The sequence below is a fragment of the Malaclemys terrapin genome, chromosome 1 (assembly GCF_027887155.1).
Source record: "Malaclemys terrapin pileata isolate rMalTer1 chromosome 1, rMalTer1.hap1, whole genome shotgun sequence".
Classification (NCBI taxonomy): Eukaryota; Metazoa; Chordata; order Testudines; family Emydidae; genus Malaclemys; species Malaclemys terrapin.
In genome coordinates, this window is record NC_071505.1 from 239,050,231 (window position 1) to 239,070,556 (window position 20,326).

Consider the following 20,326-nt stretch of genomic DNA (forward strand, 5'->3'; position numbering starts at 1 on the left):
ACTGTAAATTATTCCTTGCTGCATTCCACTGAGAGCAGATGGGGAGGGTTCTGAGTAGACAGACCTGCACTACTCAGAATTCACTCTTGCCTTCCATTGCCTCTCTGTTGTGTTTTTTAAACAGAGGGAGGCCCAGCACTGGTGTCTGGGCTCCGTACCCCACAAGACGGACCTGACTGAGGGGTCCTGTTTTCCATACCTACAAGCTCTGCTTTGACTGTGTTCCTGTCGTCTAATAAACCTTCTGTTCTACTGGCTGGCTGAGAGTCACGGTGAATTGCAGGAAGTGGGGGGTGCAGGACCCTGACTCCCCCACACTCCGTGATATCCAGCAGCAGCAGGACAGGTTCTCTTCCAGCCCTCTGGGGTGGGTGTTGGGAGTGGGAGGAGCGGAGGGTAATGTGGTTACTCCTATAACTGGACTTTTAGTTTCCAGTCAGCACTGCTAACCGGACACCCAGGTCCCATTTTCTACTGGAGTTTCCAGTCTAAAACTGGATACCTGGCAACAGGGGTGCCAGAAAAGCCTGAGGGGGGGAGGAGGGGTAAAAATGGAGGGCCTTGGGATGTGTCCTAATTAGGAACCCCAAGGTCTCTGATGTTAGAATATCATTTTGGCTGGGGTTTTTTCCCTTTGAATACCTTGTTACCAGACTTAGTTAACAAAGTTCTATCTGCAGAGACAAAGTCTGCTCTCATTACACATTTATAACCCTGTAGAAGATTGAGGGCAGAATCTGATGAAACACAGTTGCACAAATAATTGAAGAGATATTCTATTCCTGGTGGTGATCCCTGAGCTAGAAAAAAAGCAGCTTGACATTCAGATCCCAGGTTGACCTTGCAAGGCTGACAGTAAATCCATCATTATCTATGTAAACTGAGCATGCTTAGTATAGAAACCACTGAGAAGTGATAAATGTGGAACTCTGCTAGGCCACTTTTACAGTCTCTTTTCGGAAGAGAACTGGATTTTCAGCCTGGGTGCAGTGGGGAAGAGTTAAGACTGAGCGTGGGAATGCAAAGGAACAGAGGTGTCTTGTGAGGACAAAGCTGATGGCAAAATGTTTTAAAAGATCAGAAACCACATCCTACCTTTAGCAGGAAAATGGCTTCTTTTTAATGTTAATTTTAAAAAAAATCATTACTACTTTAACAAACAAAGAAAGGAAGTTGGAAAAAAAAGTGTAAAATGACAGAATCCTATGTTCTAGGTGGTCAACAGCCATTGTCACTGGAGCCTCTTTGATGTGTTTGAAAAGTGGTTCAGTAAAAACGTATTGTAGTTCCAGTTCATGGCATCAAGCCATCATAGCACCAATGATCAGGCAAAATCCCATTCAAATTGTCTGTTTAGAAAACCTATCAACACTTCCAGCACAAATTCATTTGTGCAAAAATATATAACTTGGCATAAACGTGCAGAGGCCTGAAACTTATTCTAGAAGTTTTGGCCCAAAAGTACATTGCTCTTACAAGTTTAAAATAAATGTGTCTGTTCTTATGAGGAGATTGTCTATATCTATTCTATTTTAAAATTAGCCAAATGGAAAATAACATTTTATATATATTTACATTTGCTAGTTTAAAATGTTATTTTCCATTTGGCTAATTTTAAAATTATTTCTGTTTTAAATAATGAATCTGGTTGGTGATTAGTGCATAAATATTGTTTTATGACTTTTTGGTTTTTGGAAGAGGGAAATTATGAAGAACACCCTGATGTAAGTTTCTACTGAATCACATAGTGCATAAAACAAAGAAAATATAGTGCTAGATTGCCAACCTCAAAGACGGCTACCACCGTTTTCCCCCAAAGAACAGGTGCAGGTACCTCCCTGAACTGAAGGGGTCACCTGTAGCAGGATAAAGTAGTCCAGGCTGTCTGCCCATTTAGTCCTTTGCCTTTGGTGAGATGGCCAACAAGGTTGCCAGTGTTTGATGGTGGTTGTCATGAGATGGACACCAGCCCAGTAGGAAATGAACTGAGTTGTCACGTGTAGTTGGTCACGGAGCAAACATCAGATACAGCTTTCAGTCACTGGGCTGGATCTGGGCTGGATACAAACCTGAGGTGATTTAGAGGTTAGGGGTTTTGTATTCCATTGCCAAGCTCTTGAGTCACCAAGACCTTTAAACACAGATAAAGTGGGGTAGGGATAGCTCAGAGGTTTGAGCATTGGCCTGCTAAACCCAGGCTTGTGAGTTCAATCCTTGCGGGTATCACTTACAGATCTGGGGCAAAATCAGTACTTGGTCCTGCTAGTGAAGGCAGGGGACTGGACTCAATGATCTTTCAGGGTCCCTTCCAGTTTTAGGAGATAGGATATCTCCATATATATTATTACTAACAGGGCCCTACATGTAACAGGGAAGCCTGCCTCAGGCACCCTCTCTCTTGAATCTTTTCTCTGTGTTTCACTTCCTTTTCACATATAAGGGGTAATTGTTTCTGCAGAGTATTGCTTCCTATTGCAGCAACAATCTTCCTCCAGCTGAGAAGGAAGAATTCATTACTGAGTGTTTCTCCCACCAACACCACCTTCTTTTGACACAACCTGCTCATTTCTGCACTCCCAGACCCTGACCTGCAGATTGGAACCTGCCTTGAAGAGTTGAAAACAGAGCAATAAGGAAGACCCAGTTCACCTCGCACAGAAACAGAATAATCACAAGACAAAGAAGACAAAAGGAAACAATAAGAGGGAAGTGGGTCACATCTGTGTTATTACAAGGACTCCATATTGCATCAGTTTTGCAATATGTTCCTTGAGATGTCACTTGCTGTCCTCATCCTCAGAATTCAGGAAAGCCTCCTGGTTCACAAAAGGAGAAGGATGGAGGAGTGACTAGGGTACTAGCCTGGGACATAGAAGAGCTGGGTTTAATTCCCTGCTCTGCTACAGTTGTCCTGCGTGATCCTGGGCAAATCACATAGTCTCTCTCCATTCCCTATTTGTAAAATGGTGATAACAATACTTCTCTATCTTACAGGCAGAGACGACTGATACTTGCTGATGGGGGGGTACAATTTAAAGGTTCACCCCACACACACCGTTTGAGTCATGCCCCTCCCTCTTACCCTCTGGCCCCTCCCTGCGGCTGTTTGCTGCTGCCTCTCTCTCTAAAACTTTGTTCTGCACCATTAGTGCCAGACAACAGAACTTCACTAGGGCTTTCCTGTTGACTCCTATTGGGCCCTACGCAGCCTCCAAACCCTTCTCAGCTCCTGGAGCTAACAGTTATTTCAGAAGGTGAGTCTCATGCCCCTTCATTTTCCCATCTTGCCACAGCACCGGTGGAAACAGATAGATAGAACTTCATTGTGATAATGTCCTTTGTACTTCTGGAGTTAAAGTGCTCAGGGCTAGATAAATGTGATAAATGGCAGAATAGTGGGTTACTGGGTGGTGATATTCATTAGTAGGGCTACGATTTTGTCACCCAGGTCATGGAGATCGCGAATTGAATAAAGTCTGTGAAACCAAGTGGATTTGCAACCTGGCATACGGGCTTGCAGTGCCACACAGGTTTGGCCCATCTGCCCCTCCATCAACAGGGAGCAGATGGGCCAGACCTAAGTGGTGCTGTGACCATATGTGCCAGGTTGCAATGCCCAGAGCGGGGAGCCAGGCTCAGACCTGCAACACACACACACACACACCAGGGCCGGCGCTTCCATTTAGGCGACCCAAGCGGTCGCATAGGGCGCCAGGATTTGGGGGGGTGGCATTTTGCTGCCCTTGGCGGCAATTCAGCGGCGGGGGGAGCCTTCCGCGCTCCAGGTCTTCGGCGGCAATTCTGCGGCGGGTCCTTCACTCGCTCTGGGACCCGCCGCCGAAGTGCCCCGAAGACCAGGAGTGCAGAAGGACCTCCCCGCCGCAGAATTGCTGACGATGACTGGGAGCGCGGAAGGACCCCCGTGTAGGGCGCCAAAAACCCTGGTGCCGCTTCTGACACACACACATACACACACACACACCTACCTACCTTTCAGCACCTTCTGGCCACTGGAGTGAAACTGCGGTGAAAAAATGTCAACAAGTGCAAGCAAGGTGGGAAATATTTGGTGACCTTTCTGTGACGTATCTATTTTTTCCTGCACCTTTGATATGAAATTTACTAAAAATTTCCAAGCCAGAATTGTAGTCTTATCCATTAGTAATGTAGGAACTCAAATGAGATACATCTGATTTTTGCTACAGTCCTGTGGAGGAGTTTGATTTTGCTTGGTTAGCTGCAAACTGCCAATCAGAAGCATGCCATCTACTTTACACTGAAATCCTAGCTTCCTACAAGGGAAGGTGTGCAAATTTAAATTAAAAAAAAAAGTTAAAATTCAGTAGTTAGAATTCAGTATCAGTCTTAAAGGGAAAGTTCTAACCTGAACTCCAGATATATATGTGTGTGTATAGATATTTGTAATGTTAGAAGTAGTTTCAGACTTTACTTCTGTCCCCCTTGTATGCACATGACAATGTGGTTTGGAAAATCATATTTTCTTATTTTTAAAAAATCCTTTACTCTCCCCTGTTGCCATCTGAAAGAGCAGCACAGGGAAAACTGACCATAAGGAGAAATATGTAAAATTGATTACACTTAAAATGCTGTCAAAGGCATAAAGTAAACAAACTGAAAAATAGAGGAAAAATACTTTTTCGTCTAATCACTTTCAGTTTTAGTAATCTTAGGTAATAATTGTAACTGTAATCAGCCAATCAATTTCCAACAGAAGTGTGGTTTGTATTTTTAATTATTTTTTTAAAATTCACAGTATCCCTTTAAAATATATATTGTTTAACTGTTGTTCCTTCCATGTTTGTGTAGAGAAATAGTCTATAGAAAATATGTAAAGTTGGTCACACAACTTTTTTTTTTAAAGTAGGGACTATGTATAATATGCAGCCAAACTTCCTAAAAATAATCAGTCTTGCATGATGAACTGACATTGTTGAAATCACCCTAGATTTATCATCATCAAACTGAACTCACCAGGATACAAAGCTAAAGATAAAAATATTACAGCCAGTAATAATTCATCTAATGTAAAAACAACTGTCTGAGGCAGTTCAGATACTACTAACTTCCTATGGTCTGATTAGACTTTTTTCATTTAGCTACGAAGAAGAAAGAACAGAAGAGAAAAATATGAACATTTTGTACTGTTTCACACCTATGCAAGCTCAGTGCCATTTAAAATAAAAGGAAAAGGGTGAAATCCTGAACTCAGTGAAATCAATGGGAGATTTAAGCAAAATTCCCAATGATTTCAATGGGACCAGGATTTCACCCAAACTATGGCTCTGTTTAATTTTTTTCCTTATAAAACAGCCCTTTTGAGTTTCTATATTGAACAACTGTTTTAATGGATTTACTCTCACCACACCTCTTGCCAGCTGCTGTCAAAGGTTTGCCTTGTTCTGATTAGTTGGATATTTGGAAGGGAAAAACAAAGTTATTCATCCATTAGTCATATTTTTCAAATGCTAGTTATTAACAAAGAATTATTGTTAAGGCTGCTTTTAAAATGGATTCATTTTTGGTTTCTCTTTTTCTCTCTCTGTATATACAAATTTCACGTTTAAAATCAAAAGCAATGAAAAGCACTAAATTCCCTTTTAAAATATCCCTGCATCACACTAGCATTTTTTTTCAAAGTAACATAAAATGTAAATTCATCTTTGGGCCAGACACTTATAGAAAGCATCTGTAAAATTAAACTTCCAATTCTTCATTGTGGATCCTTGCACTTCTTGCTTGTTAAGGGCAAATAAAAATCCCAAGGAAGTGTCAATATGCAAAGCTGATGACATATTAACAATAATTGCCTGGCAAGAATGATTGTTTTATTTCTCTCTGTTTCTGCCTAGAGGTTAGAACCAGGAACTGGGAATTTGAAGATCAGGGCAAGACACTAGTACGGTGAAAGGAAGTGGAGCTGTTCTTTAGTATGAATACTGTATTGTAACTTGGTTACTGGATGTTTACTGTAGGATTATGTTGTTTTAGTTTTTGTTGGAAAAAACACACAGGAAGTCAACTGAACTATTCCTATGGACTTCTGTGGGCTTTGGATCAGGTCCTAAATGGCCTGATCTCCAGAAGTGCTGAGAATTTACAATGCTGATGAAATATCCGGGAGCTGTGGATGCTTGGAACGTTGAAAATCAGCCTACATTAATTTCAGTCCCTCAATAATAGTGTGGTAAATAACCTTGGGGTACAAAACTTGTAAGTGTTGGCTTTTATCCCTAGATGTACAGTCCGGATAATAATTCTTACTCGTCCATGTAAAGCACTTTGAGATCCTTGGTTGAAAGGTCCTCTCAATAAAAGCATTATTCTATATAAAACTGTGAGTATGTAACTGAAAATACACACAATCTACTATACACCTATGCAAACAATCTTATTTTTCCAAAGAGGTTTCCTTGTATAGACTTCACTTGAAAATTAGCACTCTCATGAGATCAGGATAAAGATAATTGAATGTAACATTAAACTGATGACTGATGTTTGGCAGGTATTGCTAATGCTATTTCACTTGTTAGTTATGAAGAATTCCTGCTTTATACTAAGTAACACAGCAGTGTTTTTCACTTTCTTCTTTTGCACAGTTGCCATAATCCATAAGTAATTGTTTAAACATGTAATCAGCATCATTTGTCATTTGCCCCAGGCCATTAGGAAATGGTGTCAAGGAGAAAAAGCTGAACAGCAATATGGTCCTTCTTTGGATTTTGTATCCAGTTTCCAAATATTCATCAGTAAAGGAGAAGATGCTGACAGAGAAAAATGTATCAAGAGCTTTCTGCCTAAAGTCATTCAATTTCCTATTCCAGTGCAGGAAAGTGGCTATACTTACAGATGGGTGTATTCTTTCACAACACGAAAACATGACACTATATTATCAGTGCTGAAATGTAAAGAGCAGCGGTTATTTAGCACCTGGCTCCCACCAGCAGGCTGACAACTCAGAGAAATGAAAATGGTACATAAACAAGCTACTCAATATCCACTCCCTGTAAGAGGGAAGTATCTAGCTCACAATCTATACATAGAATGCTGACAATCTACTTCCCCTCTGGGGGCGAGGAGGAAGGACAGTAAACAAACTGTTATTTGCGCTTACCTTGCTGCAACCTGGTGATGCTTCTGCTGTCTAGTCTGAGAATGAGAGTACAGGAACCAGTGCAGCGGCTTATTGCTGCATTGGATTACTCAAACTATGTATTTAGTAATTAGACAGTCAGGCATTTGTTAGCTAGATGAGCTATAAATACCCTATCTCCAAAGAACCAGCCATCTACAGGAGATAAGAACCACAACACCTCAGTGCAGCCAGCCTTTTAAGGCAGCGTAATTACAGTAGCACAAGACCTGTAATGGAAAGGAACTGCCCTGCTCTTAGCAACCCCCATCCCTTTGTTCTGTTTAATTTGGGGACAGCTGAGCTTTATATATACTTACCCATCTGTGTAAAGTGCTTTGAGATCCTCAGGACGTTACACTATTTAACTATTAGTATTTTATTATAAATATCTGAACAATTAAAAAGCCTAATTAAGTTTTTATTTATCACATGAGATCTTAAGGCTTATTAAAGACATTTAGGAAGTTTCTATTGGTCTATGTATATAAAGGAACTGAAATTCTGTTAAGTAATCTAGCTAGGGTATATGGCCCCACTGCCATAGAATCTGAGCACCTCACAGTCTATAATAGATTTACCTTCATAACACCTCTGTAGCTAGGAAACTGCTATATGCCCCACTTTACAAATGGGAAACGGAGATCAAGTTATTATGCAGGCGAGTTAGTATGCAGCAGCTGGGGTGTAAATCTAAAGTGCACTAGCCTGCTGTGAACTAACTGGCCGTGTGACCCCTACTATCATGCACTAAAAGTCCATGGTGCACAGCAGCTCTAAGCACACTACGATCAGGAATTCGGATCGACATGGACAGTTAGTATGCAGCAGGCTAGTACACCGTGCACTGTAGATTTATATCTTAGCTTGCCAGGTACTAACAACTCTCTGTATAAACAAGCTTTAAGTGACTTGCTCAAGGTCACACAGTAAGTCTGTGCCAGAGTTGAATTGAACTGAACCAAATCCCAGCTAGCTCCCTAACCACTGGATTATCCTTCCTTTCTAATGAAGTTGTTACATCAGTTGAAAGAAATATCATGCATTTAGGGAACTAAAGACCTATTGTATAATCACAGAGATTAGAGATGGAAACCATTAGGTAGGCCTCAGTCAGGGTAAAGCCCTGAGCCTGTTCAGAGCCTCGTTGACTTCAGTAGGGGCTGTGTACAGGTGCCGGGATCTGCCCATGCAGTTCTCAGGGCAGGCCGGACACTATAGCCCATCCCGTTGCCAATGCAATATACCTACATCACTGTGATGATAGGACAGTTGCCCCAGAGTTCATAGATTCCAAGGCCAGAAGGGGTCATTGTGATCATCTAGTCTAGTCTAATGCAGAGCTTTTAGGAAAAATATATCCGATCTTGATTTAAAAATGATCAGTGATGGAAAATCTACCGCAACCCTTAGTAAATTGTTCTGAAGATTAATTACTCTCACCATTAAAAATGTATGCCTCAGTTCTAGTCTGAATTTGTCTAGCTTCAACTTCCAGCCATTGGATCATGTTATACCTTTCTCTGCTAAATTAAAAAGCACATTATTCAATATTTGTTCCCCATGTAGGTACTTATAGACTGTAATCAAGTCACCCCTTAACCTTCTCTTTTTTAAGCTAAATAGACGGAGCTCCTTGAGTCTATCGCATGTTTTCTAATCCTTTAATCATTCTTGTGGCTCGTCCCTTAACCCCTTCCAATTAATCAACATCCTTCTTGAGTTGTGGGCACCAGAACTGGGCACAACATTCAAGCAGCAGTTGCCAAATACAGAAGTAAAATAACCTCTCTACTCCTACTCAAGATTGTCCTGTTTATGCATCCCAGGATCACATTAGCTCTTTTGGACACAGAGTCACACTGGCAGATCCTGTTCAGCTGATTATCCACCTCCGCAAATCTTTTTCAAAGTCACTGCTTCCAGGATAGAGTCCCTCATCCTGTAAGTATGGCCTACATTCTTGGTTCTTAGTTAAATATGTTTACATTTAGCCGTATTAAAACACATATTGTTTGCTTGCGCCCTGTTTACCAAGTGATCCAAATTGTTCTGAATCAGTGATCTGTTCTCGTCATGATTTACCACTCTCCCAATTTTTGTGTCATCTGCAAATTTTATCAGTGACGATTTTATGTTTTCTTCAGGTCATTGGTAATAATGTTAAATAGCATAGGGCCAAGAACCCATTCCTGTGGAATCCCACTGGAAATGCACCCACTCGATGACGATTCCCCATTTACAACTACATTTTGAGACCAAAGTTGAAGTTAGCTTCCCATATTAAGCTCGATTTTGAAAGCTCACCATAACTTCCAGTCACAGGATGACACTGGCCCTTTAAGAGGGAAGAGGCCAGTGTCCTGGGGTACGTCTTCACTACCCGCCGTATCGGCGGGTAGCAATCGATTTATCTGGGATCGATATATTGTGTCTCGTTAAGACGCAATATATCGATCCCCGAACGCGCTCACCGTCGACTCCGGAACTCCACCAGATCGACGGGGGAGCCGCGGCCGTCGATCCCGCGCTGTCTGGACCCCAGGTAATTCGAAGTTGCGTATCTTGGATCGATTTCTCCCCCCCCCCCAGTGTAGATCAGCCCCTGGACTAGTAAACTGACCCCAGTTGGTCTTAAAAGCCACTGAGCAATTGAGGGGAGAGATCAGAACGTGAGAGCTGCCAGAGACCAGAAGACAGTAGGCAGTCCTGAAGGAAGCTGTAAGTGTGGGGGAAGGCAGGAGAACAATAAGAGGGATTGCCTGCTGACCTCCCCAAGCCAGAGATCCAGGGCCTGATAGCTGGTGAGGGCAGAAGGCAGCAGAAAGAGTCGCCTGCTGACTTTGATGCCAAAGCAGAGGGTTGAAGAAAGAGGGAGCAGTGAAGGGCTTGCCTGCTGATGTCTCCATGCTGGAGCCAGGTGGAGCCAGGGACCAGTGGAAAGGACTGCCTGTTGGCCCACCTGAGACAAAAGGTTAATGGAACCGGAAGTTAATGGATGGTCTCCTGGGAAGGAGGCACTATCAGCAGAGGTTCCAGCTGGGAAGAGCAGGGTTTCACTTGGGGTTGGCTGTCCTGGCAGAAGGAGACCAAAGAGGAGCCCAGATGTGGCACGAGACACCAGAACTACAGGCACTGGGTGTGATAAATAGAGTCTCATTTGGGGCTTTTGGCAGTGAAATAAACTGGCCCAAAGGAGGGGAATTCCTGAAGCGAGAGAGCTTGCATGGAGTTACTGGGGACTGGGAAGGAGGGAAAATTAGGTAGATGCACCTCTTCTGCCACAAGAGGCTGCTCCAGGAGGAGTCACCCTGTAACACATCCCCCCAAAATAAACCAGTTTGGGGATTTGATAATATCACAAACCACGTGCCAGGTTTTCTGAAAAGTTGAACCTAAACTGAGTTTTGAGCAAGAGGGGGCAAGTTAAGGTTTGGATGGAACTATGCTAGGCGGTATGGTTTTGACCCCAAACCAATCAAAGCTTGGTATTCTGGGTTTCATTCTAACACAAGAGCTCAAAACAAAATATTCTCTAGCATGCCAAGTAATGCAAATTGTCACACGAATAAAGTTTGCTGGAACTTTCGCACAGCTGTTTCCTGGGAGTTGTCCATATAAATCCCCCACTTTCAGGCATCATGACAAGGAGCATGATCTGAAAACTTAGATTAGGGATGGGAGAACTATCCCATGGCTTCCTAATGAAAACATTCTTCATCACAGAGTTAGCAGCCTTGTGCCACATGTTACTGTAGCTACTGTGTAAACAGTCCTTTCTCATTTCCCAGAACAATAAACAGTTATGAAAAGCTGTATAAGCATCAAGAATGCAGCAGTTAGGACATGTTTTTGGACAGCTCTGGAAAGCCTCAACCTTTCACATTAGCCAATTTTTTGTTTTAGTTATTCAAAGGTCCCAGCTACACTATAAAAATAAGCTGGATGAAACATGTATGCAGTGTTGATTATAGCCATGTTGGGCCCAGGATATTAGACCTGAAGAAGAGCTCTGTGTAAGCTCAAAAGCTTGTCTCTCTCTCTCCCTCCAACAGAAGCTTGGCCAATAAAAGATATTACCTCATCCATTCTGTCTCTGGTTGTCCCCAACACAGTTTCATCTTTCAGTGTGTTTTCATGATGCTCCTGAATCACATTAAATTCCCAGGCTTTAGCGTGATTTACAGGGCACACTTAGGTCCCATGTATACTACAAGATGGAACCATGCTGGCGACAAGCATGCTGTAATTTAGTCTCCTGAACCAGTTCATCTGATAGCACAGACAAGACCTAAGATGCAATGGTAAAATTGAAATACAAACATACCAGTCTCTGTAAAAAATGTAAATCATGCATCTTTTCTCATGACTATTAGTAATAACTGGGGGAAAATATATTTTACTAACCTGTCAAAGTATTTTTCCAACTAGAATTTTGTGGTTGGCACCCCTGGTTTAAACTAATTCTGCTTCATTTTGGGGTATTCCATGATGAATCATTAGAGAATACTGGAGGAAAAAAGGGTTTTTTTTTGACAGAGTGCTAAAACATCTATATAACCTCAAGGATCTGGGCCTGATTCTCCTCTCACTAATGCTGATAAAAATGGAGTGACGTCACTGAATAGGAGTGGGAGGCGACTCAGAGACGTCTTCACGAGCAATGTTAAAGCGCTGCCGCAGCCAGGGCCGGCTCCAAGCACCAGCCCACCAAGCTTGTGCTTGGGGCGGCACCTGATGGGGGGCGGCACGGCGAGGCGCGGTGCTCTGGCTCCGGCCGCCGGGGAGAGCGGAGCCGCAGTGGGCTCGCTGCCCTCCCCCGGCGCTCTGGCCACCGGGGAGAGCGGAGCCCCGGCCGGCTCGCCGCCAGGGAAAGCGGAGCCGCGGCGGGCTCACCGCCCTTCTCCCGGCCGGGCTCTCCGCCCTGCCCCCGGTGCTCTGGCCGCCAGGGAGAACGAAGCCCCGGCCGGTGCTCCACCCTCCTCCAGGCGCTCTGGCCGCCGGGGAGAGCGGAGCCCCGGCCGGGCTCTCTGCCCTCCTCCTGGCGCTCTGGCCGCCGGGGAGAGCGGAGCCCCCGCCGGGCTCTCCGCCCTCCTCCCAGGGCTCCGGCCGCCAGCGGAGCCGCGACGGGCTCGCCGCCCTCCCCCCAGCTCTCCGGCCGGTCGGGGAGAGCGGACCGCAGCCGGACTCGGCGCCCTCCCCTGCCGCGCTCCGGGGGCGGAGGGGGAGGCTTTTTTTTGCCTTGGGCGGCAAAAAAGCCAGAGCCGGCCCTGGCCGCAGCAGCACTTTCACATGGCTGTGTAGTCGCAGCACCAGCGCTGGGAGTTAGCTGTAAAAAACCCACCTCCACGAGGGGAGTAGCTACCAGCCACTTGTCTACACGGCCACTTTACAGTGCTGAAACTTGCAGGGCTCTGGGGGGTGTTTTTTCACACCCCTGAGCAAGAAAGTTGCAGCACTGTAAAGTGCCAGTGTAGACAAAGCCTCAGACTCATGAGCTACTTTGCCTGAGTTCGAGCGCAAAATGATCACATGTTAATGATGTAGAACGGCAACCTTTCAGAAGTGATGTGCCGAGTCTTCATTTATTCACTCTAATTTAAGGTTTCGCGTGCCAGTCATACATTTTAACGTTTTTAGAAGGTCTCTTTCTATAAGTCTATAATATATAGCTAAACTATTGTATGTAAAGTAAAAAAGGTTTTTAAAATGTTTAAGAAGCTTCATTTAAAATTAATTAAAATGCAGAGCCCCCTGGACTGGTGGCCAGGACCCGGGCAGTGTGAGTGCCACTGAAAATCAACTTGTGTGCTGCCTTCGGCATGCCATAGGTTGCCTACCCCTGATGTAGAAGATGTATCTGAATGTGTATTTTTAGGAGGCAAGCACTACAGGAAAACAAACTCCAATATGCATGTCAACTATCAAGGACGTGTCCAGGCAACAGCAGGTGTTGGTATTAGAATTTCTCTGCTGTTTAACTAAAGAAACAAATTGCAACTTAAAGCACAGTAACCCTGCTGCAAACAGTGGACCTGTGCAGTCTAACCTCATTGTAAATCTCAAGGCTCTACTGCGCATCTATTAAAGAGAACTGGAAGTTTTGTCACAGACATCAGTAGAAGCAGGCTCTGGCCCTCATTTTGTGCAAGTCAAGGAAGCCTATAGAGCTGAGGCATATAGGAAGAATGTAAATCTGAAATAAGGTCAGCTCTGTGTAAGCTCGTAAGCTTGTCTATCTCACCAACAGAAGTTGGTCCAATAAAAAATATTAACGCAGCCACCTTGTCTCTCTAATACCCTGGGACCGACATGGCTACAACAACATGGCATAAATCTGAAATAAGCAGCTTTAACAAACAAAGTCACATTAAACTGCATTGATACTACATTTCCCAAAGGAAGAGCTTTTCTGAAAGATATTCATGGGAATTTGACCTCACTGTCCTGACATTTGTGTTCAGAGTAGGTAGCACAGAGGATTAAAAACTGCATTGTGATGTTGCTGAGCCCTTAATCTAATTTTGCGGATTTAAAGATAGGCAGTGTACATGCGATATGGACTGTTCGGGACTTGATGGCAGAGCTAGTCATGAAGAGGGAAGCTATGGAGATTTCACTGGTAATCAATATATTTTGAACACTTTTCATTCAGTTACATGAATGATGGGATTAGAATTTTCTGAGACAAACTAGGGATTCAGATGTGTTAGAAAGCCCTCAGCGTTGGCCCTTGTTGGTTTGTTCTTATCTTTTGTAATCATATCGCTAGTGCTTTGCTATCAGTATTTCAATTTCAGATAAAAAAATCTGCATTAGAAACATCACAAACAGCTCCTTGCAACTGGAGTCAGAATGTTAACACAGACTGACTGCCACACCCCCTGATTTTCACGTGGCCTTTTCCTATGTTACAAATATTGATTTAAGTAAAACTGCATCTATGTGAGGCCAGCTCACTCCCATCTATGGGCAGGGTGACCAGGTGTCCGGTTTTCGACCAGAACACCAGGTTGAAAAGAGACCCCGGCAGCTCTGCTCAGCACCACCGACCGGGCTGTTAAAAGTCCCTACCTGTCCTGGCTCCGGAAGCAGCCACAGGTCCGGCTCCTAGGCAGGAGGGGAGGGGGAGCACGGGGATCCATGTGCTGCCCCCGCCCCAAACACTGGCTCTGCACTCCCATTGGCTGGTTCCCAGAGCTGTTGGCTGTTTCCAGGGTGCACGCAGCATGGTGCCAGGACAGGCAGGCGGTCTGCCTTAGCCCCCTCCTCTGCGCCACTGACTGGGAGCCGCACAAAGTAAGCCCATGCCCCAACCTTGAGCCCCAACCACCTGCCTCAGCCCTGAGCCCCTCCCCAAACCCGGAGCACCCTCCTGCATTCCGAATCCCTCGGCTCCACCTCCCAACCTGGAGCCCCCTCCTGTACCCCAAACTCCTCATTCCCAGCCCCACTCCAGAGCCCACACCTCCAGCTGGAGCTCTCACCCCCTCCCGCACCCCAATTCCCTGCCCCAGCCCAGAGACCCCTACCGCAGCCCTGAACTCCTCATTTCTGGCCCCCCCCAGACCCGCACCCCCAATTAGAGCCCTCACCCCGTCCCGCACCCCAATCCTCTGTCCCAGCCCACTGAAAATGATTGACAGTGGGGGAGAGCAAGCCACCGAGGGAAGGGGCGGGGCAGTGGCCTGGGCGGAAAGGGCGGGGCTAGGGTGTTCAGTTTTGTTCGACTAGAAAGTTGGCAACCCTACCTCTGAGTAAACCTGTGGCAGGCAGGATTCAGTCTCCAAAGCCTATGGCTCTCAGGGCCATCTGTACTGAGGGCCTGGGCCTATACACTGTCTCTAAGGGTCTGGATCAGGCTCCCTTTTTGCTCCTCCGGGTGCTGCTTTCCCTACAGCCCATCACCACTTCACATGGGTTCTATGGAACAGAGGGGCTGCATGGAAAGTGTGAAGCACCATTCTATGAAACAATAAATGTCTGTGATTTTGGAGCCATTCCTTTAGGCTCCCCTGTCCTGCTCCAGAGTTTGTGTACACAAGAATCCAGGGGCCAAATATTTTCTGAACATAAACAAAGATGGAAGGGCAGGCATAATTTCTTCTTCACTGCTAGATTTATCTACCCAGCAAATGCCATAACTTATAAAGGCCCCTGCTCAGCAACTGTCCCCTGGCCCTGGCCTTTACTGTGGTGGCTGAAATGCTTGCTTGTTCTGGTGTAGTTGCTGTTTTTGGATCATGCTAATACTTCTTCAATCCAAATCTAAATCCATCCTCATAATCCACCAGACTAAATCCCGATTAATCTAAACAGGTTTCATTTAACAGCATGTTTAGATATAATTATCTGCTGGTTCCAACAGCAAAAGTATCCAGGTAACTGACTGAATCCTAAATACAGAGGGGAAGTTAATTCGAATGGTCCATTTACACTCCTATGCTGCAAGACACCAGCCTGCTTACATTAATTTGCACATATTTCAGTAGCTAATTCTGCTGGTGAGCATGAGTGTGCACACACCGGAAAATTTCTGCTTTTAGGACTCCTTAAGAGAATATTCAATTTATCAGCTAGTAAATTTAATTGAGGGATGCATAGCTCAGTATGATGGGCATAGGACCAAGAGTCAGGAATTCCTAATTTCTAAACCAAATTATCTTAGTTTGCAAATTCAGCCAGACAGAGAGCTGTCTTACTTTACCCATGTAAAGCACAATACACACTTAAGGCAATATATAGAGAATTTTAGCCTAAATGATTAAACTTTGGCTGTTACAAAACAGAGTCTTATAATGGAAAGTGTTAGGCAACCTTAACCACAGCAAAATATTTGTGAGACTTTATCAGATTTGTATTAGCAGTTCTGTCTGCCCTAGACAATAATCATCCTATTTACAAATATTGCACTGTAGTGACTTTGTTATCCTACCTAGGGACATAGTCGATAAGAATTAATCTTCAGTTGTAAAGTTAATATGACATTTATTACCTTCAAAGATATTTCACAAAATGATGCTTTACTGGAAACTACAAAGCACAGGAGGGAGTCATGGTGACTTAGCTTACCATAAATATTCACCGAAACTTCTCAACAAAATGTGTAAGGACAGTATCATCTCCACACAGAATGAAACAGAACAATAAAATCTCTAAGCTCAGTGCTGCCATAGCCTGGATGTATATGCAGTGGTTCAGTTTTGCTTGCTGCAAACACATGTATGTGATTTGAAACAAGCATGGGAATATTAAAAAGTTCTGTCTGAAAGAAGCAACTGTTGCCTTTATGTCCAATTTTGTTTTATATGCTCCCCATGGAGACACAATCAACCACATAACTGGTAACCCAATCCCTGGCAGTGGTTTGCTCCAGTGTTGTTAGAAGTGTGGTCCAGCCTGTGCTCATAGTGCTATGCCCCTTTTAGTCCAGTTAGCACAATGTGTGGAATTTCACTTGAGAGCCTAACTTAGATATGTAAGTGCGATAAATAAAGTGTGGGGGGAGCTCCCTTTTATGGACACCCAAACAGCCAATTAGCTATAAAGTCCCTCTTGGTGGCTGCTTGCTTTACCTGTAAAGGGTTAAAAGGTCCCCAGGTAAAGGAAAGGGAGTGGGCACCTGACCAAAAGAGCCAATGGGAAGGCTAGAACTTTTTAAAATGGGAAAAAAGCTTTCCCTTTGTCTTTCCATTGTTCTCTCTGGGCTGGAAGGACAGAGCAGCAATGTTGTAAGCAGCTTTAAGCCAGGTATGATCATAAATCATCAGATCATGCCTAGAACTACATATCTGAACTCCAAATGTATAAGTAGATCAGAATGTTTAGCTAGATGCAATCAGGTTTATTTCTGTTTATTTTTTAAGGCTTGTGGATCTCCTCTGTGCTAACCCCAGATACTTTTGTTTGCTTGTAACCTTTAAGCAGAACCCCCAAGAAAACTATTTTGAATGCTTAATTTTTGGAATTGCTCTTTTAAAATCTAGCAAAATCCTAAATTCCAAATGTATTTTCTTTCTTTTTTGTTTTTAATAAAATTTACCTTTTTAAAGAACTGGATTGGATTTTTGGTATCCTAAGAGTTAGTTGGGGGCAACAGCTAATTTCCTTCGTTTTCTTTCTCCGCTCTTCCCTAGAGAGGGTGGGGCGGGTGAAAGGGCTTGAGGGTACCCCTCAGGGAGGAATTCCCAAGTGTTCCTTCCCGAGTCCTAGGGGTTTTTTTTGCATTTAGGGAGTGGCAGCATTTACCAAGCCAAGGTCAGAGAAGAGCTGTAACCTTGGAAGTTTAATACAAGCCTGGAGAGGCCAGTATTAATTTTTAGAATCCTTGAGGGCCCCCACCTTCTGTACTCCGTGACAGAGTGGGGATTCAGCCTTGACAGTAAATAAGAGACATAATGCGTGACAAACTTCACGCTCAGGGCATATCCCTTCTTGGCTCCCACAAGTTACCATGATGAGGCTCAAACTTTTTTGTAAAAATCCCAGCTTTTTTTCTTTTCTCATACACAAAATAGAGGAGTCTTTCATTTTTATGGCATTTTTGCTATTTCGAGGTTTTTCTTTGAATAGGGCACAACATTTTTGATCTTTGGTGTTCAGAGGTGTGTACATCATCAAAAATGTCATGCTGCCCATAAGACCTCATTCATTTCTAGTATTTTGGAAAGAAAACTATTCCTTGCACTTCTCATACGACAGTTAATCCACAAATATATTTTCATGCTTATAACTCCTTAGAAAGGTTTTTTTAAAAATAAAAAGATTTAGTAGTTTCTAAATAGGTCTGTGATCTAGCTTTCATTTAAGAACCATGATGGATTTATTCAGCTTATTCAGTGTTGAAAAACATCAACATATAGCACAATGGCTATAACACAACATATAGCACAATGGCTCCTAGGAGCTCCAGTTCTGAATAATAGAAAATAATAATAATTAACAATAACAAAAGTAGCATCTAGAACAAATAACTTTGACACCCCTCTGCTACTTCTGTCCTGTTATCTGAAAGCAAAGCACACAGCTAAGAATATTCAAATAGCTTTCTGGTTTTCACATTGCTGGGAAGATAACATATTGCTTGTTTTTCCACTCTTCTAAGTCTATATTATGGGGCTTGTCAACACAAACATTTAGCTCATGGCAAACTGGGGTGTGAATCTACCCTGTCCTAGCCTGCCACAGTCTAAGTGTGCTTGTGGACCCTCCTGATGCACACTAACCGTTTATTGGTGCACATTAGTCTACTCCCGCTTCAAGGCAGAGTAGATCAAAGTGCAATAATGAACTGTCAGTGCATGTCAGCAGGGTCTATTGGATACAGTGCATGACAGGCTAGTGCAGGATAGATTCACTCTCCAGCCTGCTGTGATCTAAATGTTCACATAGACAAGCCCATAATGTAAAAAGAAAGTAACTGGAGCTCCATGTTTGAGGAGGGTGGTGCACTAGGTTTTTTCTCACTCAAGACTTGTATTCCAATTCCGAGTAGGTCACAAATTCATATGAATGTGGTGGCCGTATCCTAATTCCCATTTATGTACATCACAAAACCATCAGTCATCAACATCCAACTTAAACTAATCTATAGGCTGCTTTAGCCTATAATAATAATTCTTTCTTTGAGGATTTTCAGGGTCCATCACCACTGTGTTCCTCTCATCACATCCTGTCCCTTGGGCTCTCAACAACCCACAGCGATAAGCCCTGCAGTCACCTTTCCTCTAACTTCCTTTCCATCCTGGACACTCTAGATGTCTCGCAGTCAGTCAACTCGCCCATCTACTCCAGGGTCACATACTCAACCCACTCCTCTCAATCTCTTCCTAGCCTTGCCATCATTGTTTCTAATCTGGCTATTAACAAACATTCCCTCATCAGAGCTGCACTTCTTTTCTTAGCCTAATGCCTCCCCCCCACATCTGTCTCATTTTTACTATAGCTCCCTAAAACACCTTAGACCTCTCACTTTTCAATCTAGTTGGCATGGGCCCACAAACCCAAACTAGAATTTATTATCTCTTGCAGCTGTTTAACAGCTCTCAGTGATGCTGGAACATTTCTGTGTCATCCTAGCAGACATCCTATGGAACATCCATTCAAATCAATAAATCTCCAAGGCACACCAGGTATGGCGAACACCCAAAGCTAAGGGCAATTGCCTAACCTCGCTGGAATAACTGTCCACAAAAATGCAGAAAATTTGCAAGGGCATTTAATTTTTGAACATAACCATTTAATACTTCAGTTATGCTAGAGAGTAGAAGTTCTCTCTCTGAGCTGTTATTTTGCTGTCTGGCTCCATTCTCAACAAGAGGGCAATGCCTCGGTTTAACTTGTAAAGGTCAAATTCACAACCAGAAGAGGATCATTTTTTCAGAAAGAAAACTTAAATTCCGTACATTTCTGAAAAAAAAAAATCACCTCAGTACTGTGGCTCCATAGCCCCAATTCTGTGCTGTGGCTGAGCTGAGCGTGACCCAGCTCCGGGGAAGAGGCAAATGTGGCTCTGTGCAGACCATCCACAGCAGCCGAAACAGTGCAGAAGCCTCTGAAGTAGAGATATGAGGTTCTCCCTGTTTTTCTAGCTGCCAGGAGACACTGCTCGATAGCTCTAGCCTTTACCTCCAGTGCCCTTTGAGAAGACAGGAATGTAAAGCAGAGGCTAGATCTGATGCTGTCTCCCCTCTGGACAAGCAGCAGCTTCTGCACTCCGTCCCTGGCATAGCGCAATGCCAGATCTATGCTGAGCCGATGGCAGCTGGCAGGTGGGCAACCAGGCGCAGAGATCCCTTTGCCTTACAGAAAAGTTATATGGAATTCATAAGGATAAAATCCTTGGGGGTTTTAGAGCAATTTAATGTGGTTCTACAGCAGTTACTCTAAACACCACTAAAACTGAATAGAGTGATGTTGGGGATATAGGTTTGTCAAAACATCTTACAGAGTTCTAGAGAAGAGATGTAGCTCTGCGTTCACTTCCACCAGATGGTTCCAAAAGCCCACAGAAAGTTATCATTTTCTATCATATCTGATAGGACCTTGCTCCCTTTGACCAAAATAAGAGCCTTGGTAAGTGGTCATCTGAAGCAGTCAGTTAGCTCAGGGGCTCTTTCCATTTTCAGTGTTTTACCAGGTTTCCTCAAGTTGCTATGATGGATTTTCTTGGTAACA

The 20,326-nt window shown here is 43.8% G+C and overlaps 1 protein-coding gene across 2 annotated transcripts in view; it reads right to left on the bottom strand.

Annotated features, from left to right (window-relative positions):
• The window catches only part of FHL2 (four and a half LIM domains 2), a 53,124-nt gene extending 45,883 nt beyond the window's left edge, over positions 1–7,241 (bottom strand). The window contains exon 1 of one of the 2 annotated variants that reach the window (XM_054010421.1): positions 7,133–7,241. The gene's annotated coding sequence lies outside the window, so the exon portion shown is untranslated. The remainder of the gene's footprint in view (positions 1–7,132) is intronic. The other variant, XM_054010439.1, reaches the window with a different exon arrangement.
• Positions 7,242–20,326: the final 13,085 nt, after the last annotated feature.